The sequence below is a fragment of the Arachis hypogaea genome, chromosome 13 (genome assembly GCF_003086295.3).
Source record: "Arachis hypogaea cultivar Tifrunner chromosome 13, arahy.Tifrunner.gnm2.J5K5, whole genome shotgun sequence".
In the NCBI taxonomy this organism is placed as follows: Eukaryota; Viridiplantae; Streptophyta; class Magnoliopsida; order Fabales; family Fabaceae; genus Arachis; species Arachis hypogaea.
The window spans coordinates 92,329,376-92,347,372 of NC_092048.1; the positions used below are offsets into that span (position 1 = coordinate 92,329,376).

General features: G+C 38.5%; 1 non-coding gene across 1 annotated transcript; it reads left to right on the forward strand.

The window, feature by feature from the left end:
* Nucleotides 1-6,293: 6,293 nt before the first annotated feature.
* Nucleotides 6,294-6,401, forward strand: LOC112738458 (small nucleolar RNA R71). The gene has a single exon (XR_003169418.1). It is a non-coding gene; the product is annotated as a small nucleolar RNA R71 (small nucleolar RNA).
* The last annotated feature ends 11,596 nt before the right edge of the window (nt 6,402-17,997 follow it).

Here is a 17,997-nt window from a genome sequence, read left to right on the forward strand (position 1 = left end):
CAAGGATCTCTCTCTGTACCAATGGAGAGGAAGCATAAAAAGCTTCTCTCACTGCAGAGTCAACCAGAGCCCCCACAGTCAAACTTTAAGTTTGGTGTTGGGAGGCCATAACCAAACTCTAAGTTTGGTGTTAAACTCCCATATCCAAACTCTAAGTTTGGTTTTGGGGAGTCTCAACAATGCTCTGAACATCTGTGAGGCTCCATGAGAGCCCACTGTCAAGCTATTGACATTAAAGAAGTGCTTGTTGGGAGGCAACCCAATTTTTATCTAATTCTATTTTTCTTGTTCTTTCATGTTTTATTAGGTTCATGATCATGTGGAGTCACAAAATAAATATAAAAATTGAAAATGGAATCAAAAACAGCAGAAGAAAAATCACACCCTGGAGGAAGACTTTACTGGTGTTTAAACGCCAGTAAGAAGCATCTGGCTGGCGTTCAACGCCAGAACAGAGCATGGTTCTGGCGCTGAACGCCCAAAATGGGCAGCATCTGGGCGTTTGAACGCCAGAATTGCACCCTGGAGAAGAGCTGGCGCTGAACGCCCAGAACAAGCATGGTTCTGGCGTTCAACGCCAGAAATGGGCAACAAATGGGCGTTTAACGCCCAAAACAAGCACCAATCTAGCGCTGAACGCCCAGAGTTTTGTGCAAGGGCATTTTGCATGCCTAATTTGGTGCAAGGTTGTAAATCCTTGAACACCTCAGGATCTGTGGACCCCACAGGATCACCTCAGGATCTGTGGACCCCACAGGATCCCCACCTACCTCCACTCACTTCTTCTCACCCCTCTTTCACATAATCCCATAAACACTCTTCCCCAAAACTCTTCACCAATCACCTCAATCTCTCTTCCCTATCACCACTTCACCACTCACATCCATCCACTCTTCCCCATAAACCTACCTCATAAACTCCACCTACTTTCAAAATTCAAAATCAATTTCCCACCCAAAACCCACCCTTATGGCCGAACCTTACCCTCCCTCCCTTCCCTATATAAAGCCCTCCATGCTTTTTCATTTTCACACAACACAACAGTCTCTTCTCTTCTTGGCCGAAACACAACCCCTTCTCCCTCTCCTCTATTTCTTCTTCTTCTTCATCTACTCTTTCTTTTCTTGCTCGAGGGCAAGCAATTTTCTAAGTTTGGTGTGGTAAAAGCATAAGCTTTTTGTTTTTCCATTACTATTGATGGCACCCAAGACCGGAGAATCCTCTAGAAAAGGGAAAGGGAAGACAAAAGCTTCCACCTCCGAGTCATGGGAGATGGAAAGATTCATCTCCAAAGCTCATCAAGACCACTTCTATGATGTTGTGGCCAAGAAGAAGGTGATCCCCGAGGTCCCTTTCAAGCTCAAGAAGAATGAGTATCCGGAGATCCGACATGAAATCCAAAGAAGAGGTTGGGAAGTTCTAACAAAACCCATCCAACAAGTCGGCATCCTAATGGTTCAAGAGTTCTATGCCAATGCATGGATCACTAGGAACCATGATCAAAGTAAGAACCCAGACCCAAAGAATTATCTCACCATGGTTCGGGGGAAATACTTAGATTTTAGCCCGGAAAATGTGAGGTTGGCGTTTAACTTGCCTATGATGCAAGGAGATGCACGCCCCTAAACTAGAAGGGTCAACTTTAATCAAAGGTTGGACCAAGTTCTCATGGACATATGTGTGGAAGGAGCTCAATGGAAGATTGACTCCAAAGGCAAGCCGGTTCAACTAAGAAGACTGGACCTCAAGCCTGTAGCTAGAGGATGGTTAGAGTTCATACAACGCTCCATCATCCCCACTAGCAACCGATCCGAAGTTACTGTGGATCGGGCCATCATGATTCATAGCATCATGATTGGAGAGGAAGTAGAAGTTCATGAAGTCATCTCCCTTGAACTCTACAAAATAGCCGAAAAGTCCTCCCCCATGGCAAGGATAGCTTTTCCTCATCTTATTTGCCATCTATGTTACTCAGCTGGAGCTTTCATAGAAGGAGACATTCCCATTGAGGAAGAGAAGCCCATCACTAAGAAAAGGATGGAGCAAGCAAGAGAGCCCATTCATGGAGCTCAAGAGGTGCAGGAAGCTCATCACCATGAGATCCCGGAGATGCCTCAAATGCATTTTCCTCCACAAAACTATTGGGAGCAAATCAACACCTCCCTAGGAGAATTAAGTTCCAACATGGGACAATTAAGGGTGGAACATCAAGAGCACTCCATCATCCTTCATGAAATAAGAGAAGATCAAAAAGCAATGAGGGAGGAGCAACAAAGACAAGGAAGAGACATAGAAGAGCTCAAGGATATCATTGGTTCCTCAAGAAGGAAACGCCACCATCACTAAGGTGGACTCATTCCTTGTTCTTACTTTCTCTATTTTTCATTTTCTCTATGTTAAGTGCTTATCCATGTTTGTGTCTTCATTACATGATCATTAGTATTTAGTAACTTTGTCTTAAAGTTATGAATGTCCTATGAATCCATCACCTCTCTTAAATGAAAACTGTTTTAATTCAAAAGAACAAGAAGTACATGAGTTTCGAATTTATCCTTGAACTTAGTTTAATTATATTGATGTGGTAACAATGCTTCTTGTCTTCTGAATGAATGCTTGAACAGTGCATATGTCTTTTGAAGTTGTTGTTTAAAGAATGTTAAATATGTTGGCTCTTGAAAGAATGATGATAAGGAGACATGTTATTTGATAATCTGAAAAATCATAAAAAATGATTCTTGAAGCAAGAAAAAGTAGCAAAGAACAAAGCTTGCAGAAAAAAAAATAGGTGAAAAAAAATAGAAAGAAAAAGAAAAAGCAAGTAGAAAAAGCCAAAAGCTCTTAAAACCAAGAGGCAAGAGCAAAAAGCCAATAACCCTTAAAACCAAAAGGCAAGGGCAAATAAAAAGGATCCCAAGGCTTTGAGCATAAGTGGATAGGAGGGTCTAAAGGAATAAAATCCTGGTCTAAGCGGCTAAACCAAGCTGTCCCTAACTATGTGCTTGTGGCGTGAAGGTGTCAAGTGAAAACTTGAGACTAAGCGGTTAAAGTCAAGGTCCAAAGCAAAAGAAGAGTGTGCTTAAGAACCCTGGACACCTCTAATTAGGGACTTTAGCAAAGCTGAGTCACAATCTGAAAAGTTTCACCAAATTATGTGTCTGTGACATTTATGTATCCGGTGGTAATACTGGAAAACAAAGTGCTTAGGGCCACGGCCAAGACTCATAAAATAGCTGTGTTCAAGAATCATCATACTGAACTAGGAGAATCAATAACACTATCTGAACTCTGAGTTCCTATAGAAGCCAATCATTCTGAACTTCAATGGATAAAGTGAGATGCCAAAACTATTCAAGAGGCAAAAAGCTACAAGTCCCGCTCATCTGATTGGAGCTATGTTTCATTAATAGTTTGGAATTTATAGTATATTCTCTTCTTTTTATCCTATTTGATTTTCAGTTGCTTGGGGACAAGCAACAATTTAAGTTTGGTGTTGTGATGAGCGGATAATTTATACACTTTTTGGCATTGTTTTTAGTATGTTTTTAGTAGAATCTAGTTACTTTTAGGGATGTTTTTGTTAGTTTTTATGCTAAATTCACATTTCTGGACTTTACTATGATTTTGTGTGTTTTTCTATGATTTCAGGTATTTTCTGGCTAAAATTGAGGGACTTGAGCAAAAATCAGATTCAGAGGTTGAAGAAGGACTGCTGATGCTGTTGGATTCTGACCTCCCTGCACTCAAAGTTGATTTTCTGGAGCTACAGAACTCAAAATGGCGCGCTTCCAATTGCGTTTGAAAGTATACATCCAGGGCTTTCCAGAAATGTATAATATTCCATACTTTGAACGAGTTTAGATGACGTAAAAGGGTGTTGAACGCCAGTTCTACGCTGCTGTCTGGAGTTAAACGCCAGAAACAAGTCACAAACCAGAGTTGAACGCCAGAAATACGTTACAACCTGGCGTTCAACTCCAGAAAGAGCCTCTGCACGTGTAACATTCAAGCTCAGCCCAAGCACACACCAAGTGGGCCCCGGAAGTGGATTTATGCATCAATTACTTACTTCTGTAAACCCTAGTAGCTAGTTTATTATAAATAGGACTTTTTACTATTGTATTAGACATCTTTGGATCATCTTTGGATTATATTTTGATCCTATGGATCACGTTTGGGGGGTGGCCATTCCGCCATGCCTGGACCTTTCACTTATGTATTTTCAACGGTAGAGTTTCTGCACTCCATAGATTAAGGTGTGGAGCTCTGCTGTTCCTCAAAGATTAATGCAAAGTACTACTGTTTTCTATTCAATTCAACTTGTTCCGCTTCTAAGATATTCATTCGCACTTCAACCTGAATGTGATGAACGTGACAATCATCATCATTCCCTATGAACGCGTGCCTGACAACCACTTCCATTCTACCTCAGATTGAATGAGTATCTCTTGGATCTCTTAATCAGAATCTTCGTGGTGTAAGCTAGATTGATGGTGGCATTCATGAGAGTCCGGAAAGTCTAAACCTTGTCTGTGGTATTCCGAGTAGGACTTTGGGATTGAATGACTGTGACGAGCTTCAAACTCGCGAGTACTGGGCGTAGTGACAGACGCAAAAGGAGAGTGAATCCTATTCCAGTATGATTGAGAACCTCAGATGATTAGCCGTGCTGTGACAGAGCATTTGGACTATTTTCACAAGAGGATAGGATGCAGCCATTGGCAAGGGTGACGCCTCCAGACGATTAGCCATGCAGTGACAGTGCATCGGACCATTTTCCAGAGAGGATCAAAAGTAGCCATTGACAACGGTGATGTCCTTACATAAAGCCAGCCATAGAAAGGAGTAAGACTGATTGGATGAAGACAGCAGGAAAAGCAGAGGTTTAGAGGGACGAAAGCATCTCCATGCATTTATCCGAAATTCTCACCAAGGATTTACATAAGTATTTCTATCCCTATTTTATTATTAATATTCGAAAACTCCATAACCATTCTATATCCGCCCGACTGAGGTTTACAAGATGACCATAGCTTGCTTCATACCAACAATCTCCGTGGGATCGACCCTTACTCGCGTAAGGTTTATTACTTGGATGACCCAGTGCATTTGCTGGTTAGTTGTGCGAAGTTGTGATAAAAAGTTGAGATTACAATTGAGCGTACCATGTTGATGGCGCCATTGATGATCACAATTTCTTGCACCATCAAGTCATCCAGTTCTTTGGTGAGCAAAGGGGGTTCATCCTCCCAAGTCTCATTACCAAATAGCTTGGCATTTAGCTTCATGATTGCTCCAAGGTACTTAGCAACTTGTTCTTCAGTAACATCTTCATCCTCTTCAGAGGAAGAATACTCATCAGAACTCATGAATGGCAAAAGTAAATTCAATGGAATCTCTATGGTCTCAGTGTGAGCCTCAGATTCCCATGGTTCCTCATTAGGGAACTCCTTGGAGGCCAATGGACGTCTATTGAGGTCTTCCTCAGTGGAGATCACTGCCTCTTCCTCCTCTCCAGGTTTGGCCGTGTGGGTTATGTTGATGGCCTTGCACTCTCCTTTTGGATTCTCTTCTGTATTGCTTGGAAGAGTACTAGGAGGGAGTTCAGTAACTTTCTTACTTAGCTGAACCACTTGTTTCTCCAAATTTCTAATGGAGGACCTTGTTTCAGTCATGAAACTTTGAGTGGTTTTAATTAAATCAGAGACTACAGTTGCTAATTCAGAGTGGTTCTGCTTAGAATTCTCTGTTTGTTGCTGAGAAGATGATGGAAAAGGTTTGCCATTGCTAAACCTATTTCTTCCACCATTATTGTTGTTGAAGCCTTGTTGAAGCCTCTGTTGATCCTTCCATGAGAGGTTTGGATGATTTCTCCATGAAGGATTTTAGGTGTTTCCATAGGATTCTCCCATGTAATTCACCTCTTCCATTGCTGGGTTCTCAGGATCATAAGCTTCTTCTTCAGATGAAGCTTCTTTGGTACTGACTATTGCTGCTTGCATTCCAGACAGACTCTGAGAAATCATATTGACTTGCTGAGTCAATATTTTGTTCTGAGCCAATATGGCATTCAGAGTATCAATCTCAAGAACTCCTTTCTTCTGACTTGTCCCATTATTCACAGGATTCCTTTCAGAGGTGTACATGAATTGGTTATTTGCAACCATTTCAATGAGTTTCTGAGCTTCTGCAGGCGTCTTCTTCAGATGAAGAGATTCTCCAGCAGAGTTGTCCAATGACATCTTGGACAGTTCAGACAGACCATCATAGAAGATACCTATGATGCTCCATTCTGAAAGCATATCAGAAGGACACCTTCTGATTAATTGCTTGTATCTTTCCCAAGCTTCATAGAGGGATTCACCTTCCTTCTGTCTGAAGGTTTGGACTTCCACTCTAAGCTTGCTCAATTTTTGAGGTGGAAAGAACTTTGCCAAGAAGGCATTGACTAGCTTTTCCTAAGAGTTCAGGCTTTCTTTAGGTTGTGAATCCAACCATGTTCTAGCTCTGTCTCTTACAGCAAAGAGAAAGAGCATAAGCTTGTAGACCTCGGGATCAACCCCATTGGTCTTGACAGTGTCACAGATTTGCAAGAACTCAGCTAAGAACTGATGAGGATCTTCCAATGGAAGTCCATGAAACTTGTAATTCTGTTGCATCAGAGAAACTAATTGAGGCTTAAGCTCAAAGTTGTTTGCTCCAATGGCAGGGATTGAGATGCTTCTCCCATAGAAGTCGGGAGTAGGTGCAGTAAAGTCACCAAGCACCTTCCTTGCGTTGTTGACATTGTTGTTGTTTTCGGCTGCCATGACTTCTTCTTGTTTGAAAGTTTCTGTTAGGTCCTCTATAGAGAGTTGTACTTTAGCTTCTTTTAGTTTTCTCTTCAAGGTCCTTTCAGGTTCAAGATCAACTTCAACAAGAATGCCCTTGTCCTTGCTCCTGCTCATATGAAAAAAGAGGAGGAGAAAATATAGAATCCTCTATGTCACAGTATAGAGATTCCTTGAGGTGTCAGAGGAAAATAAAAATAGAAGGATGAGGTAGACAAGAGAGAATTCGAACTTATCAAGAGGGACAGAGTTTGAATTGCTGATAATGGATAAGTGTTACTCCTTTAAATAGAAGGATTTGGGAAGAGGGAAAGAATTTTCGAAATTAAAATAAAAAGATTTTGAAATAATTGAAAGAACTTTTGACAATTTGGTAAATGATTTTTGAAAACTAAGATTGGGAAAGAAATTAAGTGATTTTTGGAAAAGATTTTGAAATTAGAAATCAAAAAGAGATAATTGAAAATTAATTTTGAAAAAAGATGTGATTGAAAAGATATGATTGAGAAGATATGATTGAGAATCAAATTAAAAAGAGAAATTTTTAAAATTAAAGTTGATTACTTGACTAACAGGAAATTAAAAGATATGATTCTAGAATTAAAATTTGATCCTTTCTTAATAGGCAAGTAACAACTTGAAAATTTTGAATTAAATCATTAATTGTAGCAAGGATTTTCGAAAATAATAATAATTTAAAAATGGAAAGAAATTGATTTTGAAAAGATATGATTGAGGAGATATGATTTGAAAAAGATTTGATTTTGAAAAATTATGAATATTTGAAAAAGATTTGAATTAAAAACAAAATCTTCCCTTTAGTGTGTCCTCCTGGCGTTAAACGCCCAGAATGGCATCTATTCTGGCGTTTAACGCCCAAAATGCTACCTTTTTGGGCGTTTAATGCCCAGCCAGGCACCCTGGCTGGCGTTTAAACGCCAGTTTTCCTTCTTCACTCGGCGTTTTGAACGCCCAGCTTTTTCTCTGTAATTCCTCTGCTGCATGTTCTGAATCTTCAATTCTCTGTATTATTGACTTGAAAAGACACAAATTTAAAATTTTTTTTTGAATTTTTAATGATGAGAAATAATCAGAATGCAACTAATCATGAAAAACTAAGATTAAATCAACAATGCATGTAAGACACCAAACTTAGAAGTTTGTATACTAAGGACTATAACAATTTGAAAAATGCATATGAGAAACAACAAAAGACACAAAACAAGAGAATTTAAAGATCAGAGCAAGGAAATCATCAAGAACAACTTGAAGATCAATGAAGAACATAATGCATGTAATTTTCAAAAATTAAAAGAATGAAGACATGCAATTGACACCAAACTTAAAATTAGATGCTAAACTCAAACAAGAAACATAAAATATTTTTGATTTTAAGATTTTAAAAATTTTTTTGTAATTTTTTTCGAAAATTAATTGGAAGAAGAGAAAGTAAGGAATTCAAAATTTTTAATGAGAATTCCAGGAATCATGCAATGTTAGTCTAAAACTCCGGTCCAGGAATTAGACATGGCCTACTAGCCAGCCAAGCTTTCAGTGAAAGCTTCGGTCCAAAACACTAGACATGGCCAATGGCCAGCCAAGCTTTAGCAAATCGTTACGTTCAATAGCAAGATTGATAGAAATCAACAAGCCCTTGTGATGACAAGTTGAAACCTCAGTCTAAAAGATTAGACATGGCTTTTCAGCCAGCCAAACTTCAACAGATCATCATGAAACTCTAGAATTCATTCTTAAAAACTCTGAAGAACAGAATAGAAATATTTTTTTATTTTTGAAATTTTTTTTCGAAAATTAAAAAAGTAGAAAGCTTAAACATAAATTAAAATTACCTAATCTGAGCAATAAGATGAACCGTCAGTTGTCCAAACTCAAACAATCCCTGGCAACGGCGCCAAAAACTTGGTGCACGAAATTGTGATCATCAATGGCGCCAACATCTTGGTACACACAATTGTAATCTAAGCTCTTTGTCAAAACTCCACACAAGTAACCAGCAAGTGCACTGGGTCATCCAAGTAATAAACTTTACGTGAGTAAGGGTCGATCCCACGGAGATTGTCAGCTTGAAGCAAGCTATGGTCATCTTGTAAATCTCAGTCAGGCGGATTCAAATGGTTATGGAGAATTGATAATTAAAATATGAATAAAACATAAAATAAAGATAGAGATATTTATGCAATTCATTGGTAGGAATTTTAGATAAGCGTATGGAGATGCTTTGCTCCTTCTGAACCTCTGCTTTCCTATTGCCTTCTTCCAATCATTCATACTCCTTTCCATGGCAAGCTGTATGTTGGGTTTCTCCGTTGTCAATGGCTACCTCCCATCCTCTCAGTGAAAATGTTCCAAATGCGCTGTCACCGCACGGCTAATCAGCTGTTGGTTCTCGATCATGTTGGAATAGGATCCATTGATCCTTTTGCGTCTGTCACTACCCCAACACTCGCAAGTTTGAAGCTCGTCACAGTCATCCCTTCTCTGATCCTACTCGGAATACCACAGACAAGGTTTAGACTTTCCAGATCTCAGGAATGGCCGCCAATTGATTCTAGCCTATACCACGAAGGTTTTAATCTTAGATTAGAACCCCAAGAGATACACATTCAAGCTTGTTTGCATGTAGAACGAAGTGGTTGTCAGGCACGCGTTCATAGGTGAAAATGATGATGAGTGTCACGGATCATCACATTCATCAAGTTGAAGAATGAGTGTATATCTTAGAACAGAAATAGGCTTGAATTGAATAGAAAAATAATAGTACTTTGCATTAATTCATGAGGAACAGCAGAGCTCCACACCTTAATCTATGGTGTGTAGAAACTCCACCATTGAAAATACATAAGTGAAAATAGTCTAAGCATGGCCGAATGGCCAGCCTCAAAGGTCTAAGGACTAAACGTCCAAAAGTGAAAATACAATAGTAAAAGGTCCTATTTATAGATAACTAGTAGCCTAGGGTTACAAAAATAAGTAATTAATGCAGAAATCCACTTCCGGGCCCACTTGGTGTGTGCTTGGGTTGAGCATTGCAGATTTCATGTGTAGAGACTTTTCTTGGAGTTAAACGCCAGCTTTTATGCCTGTTTGGGTGTTTAACTCCAGCTTTTATGCCAGTTCTGGCATTTTGACGCCAAAATTTCTATGCTGAATTGGAACGCCGGTTTGGGCCATCAAATCTCAGGCAAAGTGTAAACTATTATATATTTCTGGAAAGCCCAGGATGTCTACTTTCCAACACAATTAAGAGCGTGCCAATTGGGCTTCTATAGCTCCAGAAAATCCACTTCGAGTGCAAGGAGGTCAGAATCCAACATCATCTGTAGTCCTTTTTCAGGCTCTGAATTAGATTTTTGCTCAGGTCCCTCAATTTCAGCCAGAAAATATCTGAAATCACAGAAAAATACACAAACTCATAGTAAAGTCCAGAAATGTGATTTTTATTTAAAAACTAATAAAAACATAATAAAAACTAACTAAAATATACTAAAAACATACTAAAAACAATGCTAAAAAGCGTATAAATTATCCGCTCATCAGGTCTCTAATCCACGGACCGAGTCCGTGAGATTAGGATCTTCGTGGTATAGGCTAGAACCAATTGGCAGCATTCCCGAGATCCGAAAAGTCTAAACCTTGTCTGTGGTATTCCGAGTAGGATCTGGGAAGGGATGACTGAGGATTGGATTCTTGCTAGTAAAGAATTTTATAAAAATAATTGCATTGTAAGTATAGTTTCTAAACCAACAGAGAATTCTTTCGTACAAAAGTTTGGTTGTCACAAGTAACAAAACCCAATAAAATTTATAACTGAAGTATTTAAACCTCGGGTCGTCTCTCAAGGAATTACAGGGAGGTATGATTTATTATTGGTAATGAGAAAAAGTGTATTTTTGGGGGGTTTTTGAATTAAAGAACAAGTAAATTAAATGACAAGAAAAATAAATTAATAGTTAAGAAAACTCTTGGCAAGGTATGAGAACTAGAAATCCCATCCTAGTTATCCTTATCAGGTGTGATGAGAATTGTTTATTGCTCCCACTTAGTTAACCCTTACTAAATAAAGGAAAGTCAAGTGGACTAATCAATTTGATTCCTCAAGTCCTAGTCAACTTCTATGGAAAGACTAGCTTTAGAGGAATCCAAATCAATCAGCAAATTCTAATTTTCAATCAATAGCTGAGTTTGATAACTCAAGTGTCACCAATTACTCGACCAAAGCAAAGGGGGAAAAATCTAAATTATTTATATTATAAATAGAAGAAAGCAATCATAAATCTGAAATACCTCAAATTGCATTTAAACATAAATTCAAATCTAACATGGGAAGGTTCATAAGCCAATTTGGCAACATAAGTAATTAACAAGTAAAAGCATTAGAGTAAATAAAAGTAGAAGAGAAACATAAATTAAAGGAACATTGAACCTGGAATTGGAGAAAACAAAGGAATCCTAATCCTAAACTATAAGAGAAATCCTAATCCTAAATCCTAAGAGAGAGGAGAGAGCCTCTCTCTCTCTCTCTAAAACTACATCTAAAACCTAAAATTGTGAATAATGAATGTTGTGTGTAATGAATGAATGCATTTCCCCACTTTGTAGCCTCTAATATGTGTTTTTTGGGCCAAAAGCTGGGTCAAAAATAGCCCAGAAATCGCCCCCATCGATTTTTGGTATGTACAGGTCGTTGCAGAGCCACGCGTACGCGCGGATTGCATTTTTTCCAGGTCATGCGTCCGCATGATCCATGCATGCGAGTCACCTATCTTTGGAGAAGCTATGAAAAATTATATATCGTTGCAAAGCCCTAGATGTTATCTTTCCAACGCAATTGGAACCGCCTCATTTGGATCTTTTTAGCTCAAGTTATGGTCAATTTAGTACCAGGAGGTCAGGTTGGACACAGTTCCTTCAGTTTCTTGTATTTCTTTCACTTTTGCATGCTTCCTTTCCATCCTCTAAGCCATTCCTGCCCTGTAATCCCTGAAATCACTTAACGCACATATCACGGCATCGAATGGTAATAAGAGAGGATTAATATTAGCAAATATAAGGCCAAAGAAGCATGTTTTCAATCATAGCCCAAAATCAGGAAGGAAAACGTAAAATCATGCAAATCATATGAATAAGTGTGTAAAGAATTGATAAAAACCACTCAATTGAGCACAAGATAAACCATAAAATAGTGGTTTATCAACATCCCCACACTTAAACATTAGCATGTCCTCATGCTAAGCTTAAGAGAAGCTATAAAGGAGTGAAGAGGAATGGTAGAATGTATGAAATGCAACCTATCTATATGAGTGCAGCTACATGCTAAGATGTTTCTACCTACTTGGTTAAAAGTAAATAAGCTCTTCAAGACAAGCATAAATCAAATTCCACTAATTCAAATTATACAATAAAAGACAAGTAAACTTGTAAGAAGACAGCTCATGAAAGCAGGGAACATAGAATCAAGCATTGAACCCTCACTGGTAGTGTATATGCACTCTAATCGCTCAAGTGTCTTGGGTTGATCACTCTACTCTTCTCTAGTCAGGCTTTCTAAACTTTGTTTTTCATCTAACCAATCAACAAAAATTTAGTATACCAATGCAAACATCATAAGGTCTTTTCAAGGTTGTAATGGGGCTAAGGTAAAGGTGAGGGTATATATATATGGCTAAGTGAGCTATAGTATGAATCTTTAATTAACCTAAGCTCTTCACCTATACCCACACTCTATGTACTTCTAAAATCATGCCTAGCTACCCAAAATTCTCACTTTTTTTGCATCCCATACTCATGCATCAACCTTTCTTTTAATTTTATCACATATGCATTGGTTTTTCATTAACTTAACATTGGGGTAATTTTGTCTCCTTATTTAATTACTTATTTATTTGAATATTTTTGGATTTTTTTTATGCAGTAAAAATAAACATAGCTTATCAATGTACATAGATTTATAATTTTTCTTAGTTTCACATAAGTAGGTGCCCAAATTTCCAACATTTTATCATGACACATTCCCTTATTAATCCAATGTTCCCACAGTTTCCCATACTTAATTGATATACAATTTCTATCTTAAACTAACCAAAGATTCAATTTGGGGTATTACTTGTTTTTCTGCTTAAGGCTAGTAATGTGGTAAAATATAGAACAATGGGATTTAAAAAGCTCAAAGTGGCTAACAAAGGTAAGTTGAAGGGTAGGCTATTTGGGATAAGTGAGTTAATAATCAATTAATGGCCTCAATCATATGCATGTAAATACACTAAATAGTAGACATATAGAATAGAACAAAGTAAAGTCTGCAATTATAGAGAAGAAAACACACAAGAATAAAATATTATGGTTAAATAATGTAACCATGTAATTAAGCTCAAGTCTCACAGTTTGTGTGTTCTTAGGTATAAACTATGTTCCAATTTACAATCTTCAAACAAGTTTTAACACAAAAATTTTAATTTAAATTAGTGAAATACTATAAAAAGTTTCTTGAAAAAAAAAATTCGTTACTTCAACCAAGCAGTGGTAGAATATGCACAAAATTAATCAAACATGCAAACAAATATGCAAATGCAACAATTAACAAATTAACATTGGTGTTTGAAAAAGGAAGTAACTAACCCCTGGAAGTCGGTATCGACCTCCCCACACTTAAAGATTGCACCGTCCTCGGTGCATGCTAAGATGTGTAGGTGGATGGGTTGCTCCAACTGACGCTTGTAGATGGAGGCGCCTTAGCTGGAGGTCTCTTGGTTCCTCTCCTTGCTGGTGTCTTGTCAGAGGCTCTCTCTGCACCTTTCCTGGTGGCCATCCTGAAAAGGGAGAAGAGAAAGGGACATGAATTCAAAGGGATAGAGCAAGGAAGAGGGCAGTACGAGTGATAATCATGCCAAGGTAAAGAAGAATGTCGTTAACACATGGTCACGACTCCATGCAATTAGGACATCAATGGAAATATAGCATGATAAATTGAGGCAATTAAATGCAAGATGTTTATTGGCATGCTGGCAAAGGCATGAGTAGCATAGATCAAGCATTAAAAGCTAAAATATATTATCACTCGTAACAAACTAGTAATAATTTTTGTATTGAAAATTATATTTAATTAATAAAATATTGGAATAGTTTTGTGAAAAACAGGCAATAGTGTAGAAGAATAGAAAAGTTAAGAGTTTGGAGTGCCATACGGGCTTTTCACAAACACTTGGTATGCATGTAAAATATGTTAGGGAAAGTATTAAAGTTGAACATGCAAACAACCCAAAAATAATTATTGATAATTGTCAAACAACTCCTTAATAATCCACTAGCAATTATAGAAGAAAATAATCACCCAATTAGATTTCTAACACCAAGTAAAATAATGTAAAAAGAAAAAGAAAGAAAAAGAAAACATAGATAATGAAAGTAAAAAGAAAAAGAAGAGGAAAACATAAATAAAAATAATAATGAAGAGGTAAAAAAAAAGGAAGAAGAAAATAAAAGAACCTTGCTAATGAATGTGAAAAAGAAGGGGGGAGAAAGTAAAAAAAAAATTGAGAAAGAATAAAGAAGAAAGAAGGAAGAAGAAAGAAATAAGAAGGGAGAAGTAAAATTAGGATTGGGGAAGAAAAGATAAGATATCTGGCACTAATCTGGATAAACTGTGCGGCGTAGGCGACCTAGATGCGTGGAGCGTGCGTTCGCCTGGGTGGCGCGATTTTTAAGTGACGCGGACGCGTGGGTCACGCGTTCGCGTAAAATGAACTGTGCCATTGGCGCGAGATCAGCCTCGCGTACGCACAACTTTCTGTTTCGTTTGCATAATGCCAAAATTTAGGGTGACGCGTTCGCATGGGTGACGCGGTTGCGTGAATGGCCATCTTTTGAAAAATGAGGCGGACGCATGGGGCATGCGGTCACGTGATAGGGCTTGTGCTTCCAGCACCATTCCAGCCCCACTCCATCATAACTCTCTGCCATATACCCATTTACGTTGAATTCGCAGGGTCACGCGTGCGCATGGGCGATGCGCACACGTGGGAGGCTATTTTTCAAATGACGCGGATGTGTCATTGACGCTTACGCGTGGGCATGCTTGTGCCTAAGGCACACCTCCAGCCATGCTTTCGTGTGACTCTCTGCTTCTTTTCTTCAAGTTTCGAAAGCACCTTTGACGCAGACGCATCAGCGACGCTTGCGCGTCGCGTGTGAAATTTTTTTTTTATGCAGTATGCAGATGACTATGCAGAAATTATGAATGAAAATGAATGAAAATAAAATAAAATAAAACTAAGAACAAAAAGGAAAGAATATACCATGGTGGGTTGTCTCCCACCTAGCACTTTTACTTAAAGTCCTTAAGTTGGACATTTGGTGAATCCCTTGTTATGGTGGTTTGTGCTTGGACTCATCCAGGAATTCCCACCAATGTTTGTAATTCCAATGGCCTCCGGGATCCCAAACTAGGCGCAAAGAGCCTTCAAGCAAGATTAAGCAAGTGACAAGGCCCCAAGAGTGTTGATTGCCAGAATGAATTCCGGGGTCCCAAACCTTGCTTTTGCACCCGTCTTCTTGTTGATCATCATTTTTCTACTTGGGTGGTTAACAGTCGGAATTCTTACCGAGACATCCAAACAATTTCGTAGACCCATTCAATTGAGAATTATACCAACCCTTATACTTCAATTTGGAGCATGCAACCATATTGAACCTTTGGTGCACGAAATCGTGATTGTTAATTCCCCATCAACGGCGCCAAAAACTTAGCACGCACGTTTGCAATCTTAAATTCTTTTTCACAATTTCGATACAACTAACCAGCAACTGCACTGGGTCGTCCAAGTAATAAACCTTACGTGAGTAAGGGTCGATCCCACGGAGATTGTCGGCTTGAAGTAAGCTATGGTCACCTTGTAAATCTCAGTCAGGCGGATTCAAATGGTTATAGTGATTTGATAATTAAAATATAATTAAAATATAAAATAGGATAGAAATACTTATGTAATTCATTGGTGAGAATTTCAGACAAGCGTATGGAGTTGCTTTTGTTCCTTCTGAACCTCTGCTTTCCTACTGCTTTCATCCAATCATTCATACTCCTTTCCATGGCAACCTGTATGCTGGGCATCACCGTTGTCAATGGCTACTTCCCATCCTCTCAGTGAAAATGGTTCAAATGCGCTGCCACCGCATGGCTAATCATCTGTCGATTTTCGATCACGTTGGAATAGGATCTAGTGATCCTTTTGCGTCTGTCACTACGCCCAACACTCACGAGTTTGAAGCTCATCACAGTCATCCCTTCCCAGATCCTACTCGGAATACCACAGACAAGGTTTAGACTTTCCGGATCTCAAGAATGGCCGCCAATAATTCTAGCCTATACCACGAAGGTTTTAATCTTAGATTAGAAACCCAAGAGATACACATTCAAGCTTGTTTGCATGTAGAACGGAAGTGGTTGTCAGGCACGCGTTCATAGGTGAGAATGGTGATGAGCGTCACATAATCATCACATTCATCATGTTCTTGTGTGAGAATGAATATCTTAGAGAAGAAATAGGCTTGAGTTGAATAGAAAAACAATAGTACTTTGCATTAATTCATGAGGAACAGCAGAGCTCCACACCTTAATATATGGTGTGTAGAAACTCTACCGTTGAAAATACATAAGTGATGAAGGTCTAGGCATGGCCGAATGGCCAGCCTCCCAAAATATGAAATGAAGCTCTCTAAAGGATGATTAAAAGATCAAAAGATGATCCAAAGATGTAAATACAATAGTAAAAAGTCCTATTTATACTAAACTAGTTACTAGGGTTTACAGAGATAAGTAAATGATGCTGAAATCCACTTCCGGGCCCACTTGGTGTGTGCTTGGGCTGAGAATTGAAGCTTTCACGTGTAGAGGTCTTCCTTGGAGTTAAACGTCAGTTTGTAACTTGTTTCTGGCATTTAACTCTGCTTTGCAACTTGTTTCTGGCATTTAACGCCAGAATAGGGCAGAAAGCTGGCATTAAACGCCAGTTTGCATCGTCTAAACTCGGGCAAAGTATAGACTATTATATATTTCTGGAAAGTCCTGGATGTCTACTTTCCAACGCAATTAAGAGCGTGCCAATTGGGTTTCTGTAGCTCCAAAAAATCCACTTCGAGTGCAGGGAGGTCAGAATCCAACAGCATCTGCAGTCCTTCTTCAACCACTGAATCAGATTTTTGCTCAAGTCCCTCAATTTCAGCCAGAAATTACCTGAAATCACAGAAAAATACACAAACTCATAGTAAAGTCCAGAAATGTGATTTTTATTTAAAAACTAATAAAAATATATTAAAAACTAACTAAATCATACTAAAAACTATGTAAAAATAATGCCAAAAAGCGTATAAATTATCCGCTCATCACAACACCAAACTTAAATTGTTGCTTGTCCCCAAGCAACTGAAAATCAAATAGGATAAAAATAAGAGAATATACTATAAACTCCAAAATATCAATGAAACTTAGCTCCAATTAAATGAGCGGGACTAGTAGCTTTTTGCCTCTGAACAGTTTTGGCATCTCACTTTATCCCTTGAAGTTCAGAATGATTAGCATCTATAGGAACTCAGAATTCAGATAGTGTTATTGATTCTCCTAGTTCAGTATGTTGATTCTTGAACGCAACTACTTTATGAGTCTTGGCCGTGGCCCTAAGCACTTTGTTTTCCAGCATTACCACCGGATACATAAATGCCACAGACACATAACTGGGTGAACCTTTTCAGATTGTGACTCAGCTTTGCTAGAGTCCCCAATTAGAGGTGTCCAAGGTTCTTAAGCACACTCTTTTTTTTTTTTTGCTTTGGACCTCGACTTTAACCGCTCAGTCTCAAGCTTTTGGCTTGACACCTTCACGCCACAAGCACATGGTTAGGGACAGCTTGGTTTAGCCGCTTAGGCCAGGACTTTATTCCTTTGGGCCCTCCTATCCATTAATGCTCAAAGCCTTGGATCCTTTTTATTACCCTTGCCTTTTGGTTTTAAGGGCTATTTGCTTTTTCTGCTTGCTTTTCTTTTTTTTCTTTCTTTCTTTCTTTTTTTTTTCGCAAGCCTTGTTATTCACTGCTTTTTCTTTCTTCAAGGATCAATTATATGATTTTTCAGATTATCAAATAATATTTCTCCTTTTTCATT